At 37.2% G+C, this 10,436-nt stretch overlaps 1 long non-coding RNA gene across 1 annotated transcript in view; it reads left to right on the forward strand.

Annotated features, from left to right (window-relative positions):
• The window catches only part of LOC142078169 (uncharacterized), a 47,425-nt gene extending 37,338 nt beyond the window's left edge, over window positions 1–10,087 (forward strand). The window contains exon 5 of the long non-coding RNA XR_012672145.1: window positions 10,018–10,087. This is a non-coding gene — a long non-coding RNA (uncharacterized LOC142078169). The remainder of the gene's footprint in view (window positions 1–10,017) is intronic.
• The last annotated feature ends 349 nt before the right edge of the window (window positions 10,088–10,436 follow it).

Here is a 10,436-nt window from a genome sequence, read left to right on the forward strand (position 1 = left end):
TATTCCCTCTATTGTTCTCCGTATTTGAGGCAAGAATACACAATATATTTTTCTGAGAAAAAATAAAACAGGTTAAAAAGCAATAATCATCCATCCTTAAAGGAGAGATGGCTGAGCTTCAGAAGTTAGTTTTGTAGTTGTTGGTATAAAAATATCAAACAAAATATATCCCCATTCTCAGTTTTTCTCTTATACATTTTTTTCATTGGCAGATAACACGAGTTATGTTATTCTGGAAGTAATGATTTAGTGAATTAATGATTCTGTGATATTAGTCAATCTAATTTAAATCCACTAAATACAGAGGTTCTGAAGGTATCTAAAAAATCAAGAAACAGTTACCTCTCCCTCTCCCTGCTTCTTAGAATCATAATTCTAGCAAGGCAGTTGGCCCTTAGGAATTCCCTTAAAAAAGGGGTTTCCAAATAGCAAGTCCTTTGTCTCACTCATTTGCAAATCAAGTGATAATCACGTGCTGTGACTCCCTTCCCTGCGATATACCTCATAAACTTTACAACACATTGCTCACCTATATAGGGTGGGTTTTGCCCAGTTTCTGTCCTGTGCTGATTTCCAGTTCCTAGGTGATAAAAATAAGAGGAATTATAATTTACTAGGTTTATTACTCTAGAACTTACTCCCTTACTTTAGCTGAGGACAAAACCAGTCTTGAACTATAAGCTACCAAAAGACAAAATGAAGGTATGGTCTCTTGAAAAGCTTGCACAATTTAAGCCCACAATGGTGTGATACAGGCATTGGATACCTTTGTGTGTATAGACTGATATCCTTATTTAAAGGATATTTAGAATATCCTGACTGAGGACACTGACTTTTTATAGTCCTGACTGAGGACACTGACTTTTTATAACACCTGTTGACACTCAGTAGAGTCTCTGGATGAAAGAACAGTGTATGCATTTTGGTTAACATGTTCTTATCCTTTCCTATAACTAAATACGCAAATGAATTCTCAAAAGGTGTGTTTATTTTTTACCATATGACGTTCATTAAAAGAGAGCTTGTGACTATTCAGTAGGCAGCTTGTAAAAGGGGGTTGAGTGAAGGGTGAGTGCAAGTTTTGCTGAGCAATAAAAGAGTAAAGATGGAAGTACTTGTCCCTCACACAGTAGGGTTTGAATATAATCATACTCTTACTTTCACATTGGGAAAACAGCCTTTGATACAATACTGAATTTAGAAGATAGGAAAGGGCAACTAACAGGTCAGTCTGCAATTTCTGTATCTTTTGTGTAGCTGAGTATGTAACATTCCAGTTGGAAAATTATAACTAAGGAGCATTTGTCTCCAGCCTTTCTGTAAGTGTACAGACCTAGAGAGACATGCACTAAGAGTGACATTTCTCTTCATTATGTAACCACTTTTTAAAATGCATCTGAGCTTCAATGAGATGAACCTTTGCTGAACTATGTACCTGTACGTAGGTAGAAAAATTTTGAACTACTTACTCCAAGGACAGCAGTTTGTTTAGTAAAACTGTGTTATCTGTTGTTGATAACTACACTCCATCTCCTACTTTATCATTTTTATAATCACATGCATTTCTAAAGTACTCATGACCACAGTGTCTGCTCACTCTCCTTTTCTTTACCTTCTTGTGATACGAGCAAGGATGATCTGGTTCTCACAGTGCTGAAATGATGAATGAATCCAAATTCCTTTCAGATTTCCAGAAATAATGAATAACAAATATTTTGCTTGACATTAGAATCAAAGTGTTGAAGGATAAAATAAAGAGCTAATCCTCTTGAAACTAGTTTGTCTGGATAACCTGGTGACCTATAGTTAGCATCCCAAACTTCAACATATTCTTCTTGCTTTTTTATTGTTTTGTCCTTCATATTTCATTTTGGATTCTGCATTGCAGGGTCAGTCCACATAAGTTTTCTTCTTGCTCTTTACTAGCTTCTAGCAGGTGGATAGAAAAGTGGGAAAGATAAAGACAGGAAGGACTAAGATTATCACAAAAAGTAATTAAGCATAGAATAAAAAAAATAACTACTTTAATTTAATTTAAATCTTATTTAAAGATTTTCTGTACATAGTTCAGCTTGAATCTGACTATAAAAATTATATGAACAGTGGGCAGTAATGCTGTACACTATGCTGTTTCATTTAGATTGAAACAAAATTAATAAAATCCTTTTTACATACTCTATCTACTCATTTTTCTAGATTTCTAACTTTTTGCACATTCCAGCATCTCTGACCTTGCAAAAACGTTGTCTTTTGTTTAACTTAAAGTGTGATACTAATACAGTTGACCTACTCATGATCTTCAGGTTGAGAAAATGTATAAACATATGAAGAATTAGGGACTTACTTAATTTATTTTCCTGGAAACCAATTAAGTTATAGATAAATGAGCTACCCAAACAAAACTTTACAATGCATGAAATACTATTTTCAAATATAGATTTGAAAAGGTCATTTGCAAAATTCCATGTAGAAAGTCTCTGCCAATAAGATTTTGTTTTCTATCATGTTATTTAATATAGAGTTCGTTTTTTTCCTACTGCTTATGAAAATTGGTCCAGTTTTTCCACATAAATTTTTGCTAAAACATATATGCATCCCAACATTTTGGTTTTTTCCTTATTGTTTTAAGAAAATGTATCTATCATATAAAAGAAAATGAGTAATTACCCCATTCTGACTATATGGTTTCTGGATCTTCCAAGTTTAGCTAAATTATACTTCACATCATACAGTCAAGAATGCTTTATTTTGATTTTGGAGACTTTGTGCAAATATTTTCCTAACTTTCCAGACTAACATGCAATGTGATGACATACACGGAGATATTTCTGTCTTCTGAAATCTTCAGAGTTATTTTCTCCTTACGTGGTAGCTCTTAAAGTATTCTTGGACAAATATTAAATAATATTTAAAAGAACATATATTAAGACTGATCCTTATGGCATTCCTACCTTAGTGCATAAGCTTCAAACTGTATTAGCCTCTTCGTTTTCCTTAGCTTACTCTCAGATGACAGAAAATTAACACTAAGTGTAGTTACTTTAATAAATCAGGGAGTGTGTGCAGTGGTTTGAACCCCAGAAATATATTTTTAGCTTTTCTATTTTGTGGAAGATTTTTAGTGCACTTACTCTTAAATCCTGTTATTGTGGAGAAAGTGCATTGCTGTTAATGATTGTTCTTTTGAATGTTATTTGTGCATATGTACCATGTATATTGCAGTAAAGACAGGAAAGTTTTCCTGGAAAGGGCAAGTAAAATGGACAAGATATTAAATATGAAAAACCAGGAGTACTTCCAAATTATGCTTGACAAAATCAAAGGAAACAAAAAGAAGAAAAAAGCTATAGTAACATTGGAAAGATTTCCCTATGTTTTGTTATTATTGCCCACTTGAAATTTGCTTCATGAGAGTTCCACTCAGGGAAGCATTTTACAAAAAAAAAAAAAAAAAGAAGAAGAAGAAAAAAATAGGAAACAACCCAAGCTCTATTGAATTATCTGTTAAAAATCTCTTCAAGATTACACAGATGTGTAAAGATTTTCTCAAAGACAAAAACTAAGTGCCCCACTATCAGAAGCTCCCTAAATTGTATCAAAACTCAGTTTATATTCCCACAGATGTCTAACAAGCTGTGTATATGGTCTTGGATTATAGACTGGGAAAAATCAATAGCTTGCTGTCTCAAAGGCACCAATATAGATTATGAATCACAGCCAGGAAGTTGTCAGTGATCTCAGCTGCCAACAGTGTTTCAGTAAAGATATTTGCTAGCTCATATTCTTTTAATGTGCACCTTTCATATATGAAGCAGAACAGGTCAATTTTTGACAGAAAAAAAAAAAAAAAGGAATTTTAGGCAAAGCTATAGTAGATCACAAAATAATAAGCATCCAATCTTATCTAAATAATGACTTTTTACCAGAAGGTTGAGGTTTTTTGTTTGTGGTTTCCCCTCCCCCCCCCCCGAAGGAACACCTCCCTCCCACATTTTTCCCTGTTTAGTCCATAAATTATCTGTATCTGCTGTCACTAGTTCATACAGGTGTAGGAAGTAACAAAAGAACTGGGAGGAATTCACTGAAGGAAAGCAATGGCAGGATTTTTATCTATTATTTTTTGACAATCATATTGTAATACAGGGATATATAAGATGACCTCAAGGAATAGAGAAGTTTTTAATGTGAGGTAGCCTCTTGCATTGCACAAATTGTGCATGAAAATACCACGCTGTCATTGCTTTTCAAAGAACTACATTTAATAAAATTACAGAACAAGTAAATAGAGAGGATTTTGCCCCATTTCGTTGTTTCCAGAAACACTTCAATTAAGTAACAGGTACAAAAATAATTAACTTTCTCCTTGTACTAAAAGTATATTTTGAGGTACTTCTAAACCTACTGTTAGGCATCTAATACACATGCTCTGAATTTCCCTCTGAAGGCACAAACTGCTCTCCATCGACTCTGCAGAGAATGGAGTCTAGAAGTTCTAAGTCTTTGTTAGAATAAAGTAACTATTTCTATGACCTAAATAAAAAAAAAACAAACAGCTCTCCACCACATGACCATTTGTTGCTACACTAGAGTGCTGTTTTGAGTGAAGGCTCTGGGGTTTGTCAAGTTATGATGGTTGTAAGAACTTGAACATACGAATAAATCAACTCTGGGAAGATAAACCAAGTTAAGAGAAATCAGCTGTAGCATTTTAAGCTGGTGGTGAACAGCATCCAACCCAAAAGAACTGATCATATTCAGATAAAAAGTTTCCCACAGGCTTCCTTATTTGGAGACGGTATAGATCTGGAGTGAACACATGGGGAAACAGGCACTACCTGTGCTATCCATATTCCTTCTGTTTTTTCTTCCTCCTGGATACCACATCACATCTGAGCCTCTTCTACCATGTTGAGGGCTAGAGATCAGGAGGTTTGAGGGAAAAGACAATGAAGAACATGTAAGTCCAAGTGCTCTACATCTTTCCCTGATACATTTGCTGATTTCACATTGAATACTTCTGTAGCAACGTTAATGTCCTTGGGACTTCTTTGTGGTTGATGTTATGTGTTGTAAGATGACACACTGGCAGCATTGATTTCCAGACTAAAGCTATCAGTAGAAAGTAAGGGACCATTGAAGAGACTGGCCTTACAAGTGATTGATACAAATGTAAGAGCAATATTGCAGGAATATTTGTACTGTCTTTAACCAGTTCTCTAGAACTGCAGCTATGATAATCTTCACAGATGTTCAAGTCCAAGTACAAAAGGATCAAAACCACAAATAGATTTTGAGTTGCCTTTTTGAGAAAGCCACAGAAAACTGATGATAGAAACTGGATATATCTGCATAATTTTTGCACTACAGGAGATGGAAGCAAATTAAGTGAGAATAATAATTAATGTTATGCAAATGAGATAACTTTTTTGAAAGAGAAATTAAGATTAATTTTTTGTATTAAGAACATTCTTCAAGATCCTGGCCATCTTGTGTTTTGCATCAACTAGTTTAGCTGAGGGCTTATTTCAGCATCTCCTATGCTTTTACACTGACCAAAATTGTGATGATAAAAGTCTTTCTAAATAAGACTTAGTTCTTTGTCTGTGTATGAGACGATTCTGCCTTTTTTTTTTTAAGATTTTTTTTTTTATCCTAAAAATGCAGTCACAGGATTCCCCAAATTATTTGGTTTAAGGACAAGTTTAATTAACAGATTAGGCTGAAAAATGGTGTGGAAGAAATCAGAAGTGATGAAAACTTTAGCATTTCTTGACAGAAACTTGAAGTTTTTTAGATTAAACTGACAAATAAACTATTCATTTTTCACTTGTGAATAAGGACACGTCACTGAAATTAGGTCTTTTGCTTCAAATAAAATAAAAACAATCAGTTTTTAAAAATGTATTCTACGTTTTTTGATCTTCCTGAACCAACAATTATTATTTGTAAATCTTTAGACTACAAGCAGCGAAACTACTTAGTGAAAATTGCAGGCATTTAAGCTAAAAATTGGTATTAGTAACCTCTTTTTATTATACTATAAGATTTCAGGTTGCACAAGACCTCTGTTAACAAATTCTTATGCAAGTATTGCTGCACTTCACTACCTTGCTAGTGAAATGGGGTTTATCATATAAATAGGTTATACGGCTTTCCGGCAGGCAGAAACTTTCCTCTTCAGCTATGTACATGCCCACACTAAACACCAGGGCCCTGAGGGCACTGCCAACCCTGCCTGTCCCTGTCCAGTCTCCCTGGGGCCTCCCCCCACCCTGCCCAAGACCCAGGACCCCATTTCAGCCCAGCCCGGGCCCCTCAGTCCCTGTCTGAGCTCACAGTTGCGAGGGTCAGGGGTTCCCTTGGACTACGGGGCTCCCTCCCAAGGACTATGGGGGCCCTTATGGGGGGTGGCAGGGTAGGGCAGGGCAGGGCAGGGTAGGGCCTGGCAGCCCATCCTACACCCCAGACAGGAGCAAGGCAGCCGGGGGCAGCCCCAGCCCTGGGCAGCGGGCACCTTCCTGGGGACAGGGACAGGCCGAGGCTGCCAGCCTGCGGGTGGGGCTGGGGATCAGGCCCAGTGAGAGGAATCAGGGTCAGATACATCTGCAGGATTGCCAGAAAAGACAAAAAACCCATGGAGGATTATCATATATGTTATCTTTGATTCACAGGCCTTTAACTTTTAAGGCAGGGTCATTACAACTACGCTATGTAAGATTTTTGCTGAGCTTGGGAAAAATCTTGCTAAGAGACTTTCACTTGAACAGGACTTCACGTTTTGTTGGAACATGAAAGGTAGTAACTAATAACTACAAAACTCTGTCTTGCTTCATATAATAATAAGACTTTCAAGTTCGGAAACACTGCTGGATCTACATTAGCAGAGCTACTTCATGTAGAAGAGGCATCAGTGATTATGCAGCTGGACTGAATTGCTTTCCTGAGGAGCTAACAGTCTACGCAACCGCCATTGCCAGCGTTTCTCTCCCTTGATCATTGCAGACCTGCTCACTAGACGTGGGGCAGTAGAACACTATCCATCTTTCAGAGCCAATGAACCTGAAATAAGTGCTACAGCCTAAGAAAGACTTGACTCCATTCTCCTCATGTTTCTGAATCTAGTACCTATATGATTACTTTGGATAAGCCTATGCCTCTTGGTCTTGATAATACAACTTTTTTTTTTTAGGACTTCCTTCAACTCCTTCAAGTTGAAGGATGGTTGAGTGTATGGTAAAAAAGTAGCTGGAGCTTGGTAGAGTATATGAATGTCTTCAGATGAATTACTGGCATGTGTGTTCCACTATGAGGCTTAGTATTTTACTACATTCAGCAGCAAAACATTAATAATATACGTATGACTTTAGATATGCATTTTGCACTTTATCAAGTCTTCATAAAATTTATATGAAGAATTTGAGAAGAATATTATTCTACATGTAAGTAAACTAAACATGATTCTTTTGTCTAAACTGTTCATTACACTTGCTTTCTAACACGTTCTAGCACTTTTACGCTTGCATTCTAACACAGGGTTGGTGTTAGCCACCAGCTTTAATTTGCATTTGTTTATCATAGTCCACGATCTCTTTTGAGTGGAAAGAAAGAAATACACACTTCTCTAGTACTTCTCTTTTTTTCCTGAATGAAATATAGAAACTGGAATAATTTTTTTTTTTGCAGCTGATTGTTCTCTCTATTCCTTATTTTATCTTTATTGTATTTTTTTTTGGGTGATGTTTCGAAATTCTTTCAAAAGCTCTTCATTAAAGATGTTAAACTCTTTAGATCTATGATGCTGTATAGGTTTGTCGTGGTTTAACCCCAGCTGGCAACTAAGCACCACCCAGCTGCTTGCTCACTCCCCCCGCAGTGAGATGGGGGAGAGAATCAGAAGAGTAAAAGTGAGAAAACTCGCGGGTTGAGATAAAGACAGTTTAATAGGTAAGGCAAAAGCCATGCACTCAAGCAAAGCAAAACAAGGAATTCATTCACTATTTCCCATCGGCAGGCAGGCGTTCAGCCATCTCCAGGAAAACAGCGCTACATCACGCCTGACGGTTAGTTGGGAAGACAGACGCCATCACTCTGAATGTCCCCCTTCCTTCTTCTTCCCCCAGCTTTATATACTGAACATGATGTCATATGGTATGGAATACCCCATTGGTCAGTTGGGTTAGCTGTCCTGGCTATGTTCCTTCCCAGCTTCTCGTGCACCTGGCAGAGCATGGGAAGATGAAAAGTCCTTGACTAGTAAGCACTACTTAGCAACAACTAAAACATCAATGTGTTATCAACATTATTCTCATACTAAATCCAAAACACAGCACTATACCAGCTACTAGGAAGAAAATTAACTTTATCCCAGCCGAAACCAGGACAAGGTTCCATTTCAAAATACTGAAGTAAACACTTAATTTATTTTCTTCACATTTAGTTATTTCTATTTCTCCAGAGTACTGAATTTAGAACATTTAAGTGTGCTAAACAAAGAATCTACCTTAAGGAGCATATGATCTAAAGATCTGATGTGGCAAAGTGGATAAACACACTGAATACTGTACTGTACTGCTTGTACAATCTTTAAGCGAAATGTTTTTTCTTTGGTTCATTGGTTGTTTTTGTGGTAGCAAAGCTAACCAGCATATATGCATACTGCTGTTTAAAAGTAAGGAAGAGAAGAATGAACACTATAGAGGAAAGAGCACAGAGCATGAGAATATTATAAGTTTATCTTCTTATGATGTAGGGAACTCATTCTGCATCATCCAATGGTGGCTTGTCTGTCATATTAAATTGTGACATCAAGACCAGATATTCTTTTAAGAGATAATTTTTAGCTTAAATTGAAATTATGGGCCTGATTCTAGAATGCCTGTGTAAAAATTGCTATTTTGTTACGTACAAAAATAGTGTATTCTTGATATAAAAACTTATGGATTAAAAGAAATTCCTACTTCATTCAGCTTGGTTAGAGATTAAATACATCCTAATCAGTACTTTCCTGGTGCTGGGTGCTTTTTCTGAAGGAAACTAGTGTCATTAGTATCTTTTTTGCCCTGTGTTGGTATTCTCCGCATTTTAATTTTGCCTTTCTTCATTTCAAATGTCTATCTAAAAAAATTGGGACAATTTAATCTAGTGAAATCACAGAAATCTTTACATCTAACTTACTGTGCTGGGTTTGGGGTGGAGATTGTAATGGAAATACTTTTAAATTGTTGTAACCCATGATTTGAGTTGCATTTTATAGGAATTACTATAGCGAGAACCACCTGAACCAAGGGAGGACAAGCCTTACAAGAAGCAGTGCAAGTGCAGCCGTGACCTGACCTGAGCTGGCTTTGGTGCCCAATAACTCCACGCAACACACCACTTCTCCTGTCCTGAGTGAGCACCGTAACAGATGGAGCCCAAAATCATGGAATAAATGAACTCAGGGAACATTTTGTGGACATTTGTGGACAGTTTACAGACATTTTCCAGGGGTGGTCCATAGACTAGGGGAATGATACCTGCATATTATATCAAAGATGGGAAGGGGAATGGTGGTTAATGAAGATGTATTGGATAGTGTGGGACCTGAGCATGATGTAAATGGTATGGAATAAGGGGTGGAGAATGTGTTGGTTTGGGCTGGGATAGAGTTAATTTTCTTCATAGTAGCTAGGATGACGCTATGTTTTGGATTTGTGCTGGAAACAGTGTTGATAATACAGGGATGTTTTCCTTATTGCTGAGAAGTGCTTACACAGAGTCAAGGCCTTTTCTGTTGCTCACCCCACCAGCGAGTAGGCTGTGGGTGCACAAGACGTTGTGAGGGGACACAGCTGGGACAGCTGAACCAACTCTCCAGAGGGATATTCCATACCATATGACAGCATGCTCAGGATATAAAGCTGGGGGAAAATGGAGGAAGGGGGAGATTTAGAGTTATGGTGTTTTGTCTTTTGTTACATGTGATGGAGCCCTGCTTTCCTGGAGATGGCTGAACACCTGCCTGCTGATGGGAAGCAGTAAATGAATTCCTTGTTTTTGCTTTGCTTGCGTGTGCGGATTTTGCTTTACTTATTAAACTGTCTTTATCGCAACCCACGAGTTTTCTCACTTTTACTTTTCTGATTCTTTCCCCCATCCCACCGGAAGGGAGTGAGTGAGTGGCTGGATGGTGCTTAGCTGCTGGCTGGGGTTAAATCATGACACTTATGTAATATAAAATAGAGTTATTTCTTTGCAACTTGTATTGCAGCAAATTTCAAGAGACTAGGAGGTCACATGAAGCTTTGAAAGACTGTCTTCACTGCATCCATAGGTCAGACGTAGCTGAGTATCTGACCCATTCACTTTTTTCCCTAAGTGCTTCACACACTATATTTATCTACTTAAAGTAAAAGAGCTGGTTTTATGACACCACAATGACAATGACAATGGAAGGA

This window comes from Calonectris borealis, chromosome 2 (assembly GCF_964195595.1).
Source record: "Calonectris borealis chromosome 2, bCalBor7.hap1.2, whole genome shotgun sequence".
NCBI classification, from domain to species: domain Eukaryota; kingdom Metazoa; phylum Chordata; class Aves; order Procellariiformes; family Procellariidae; genus Calonectris; species Calonectris borealis.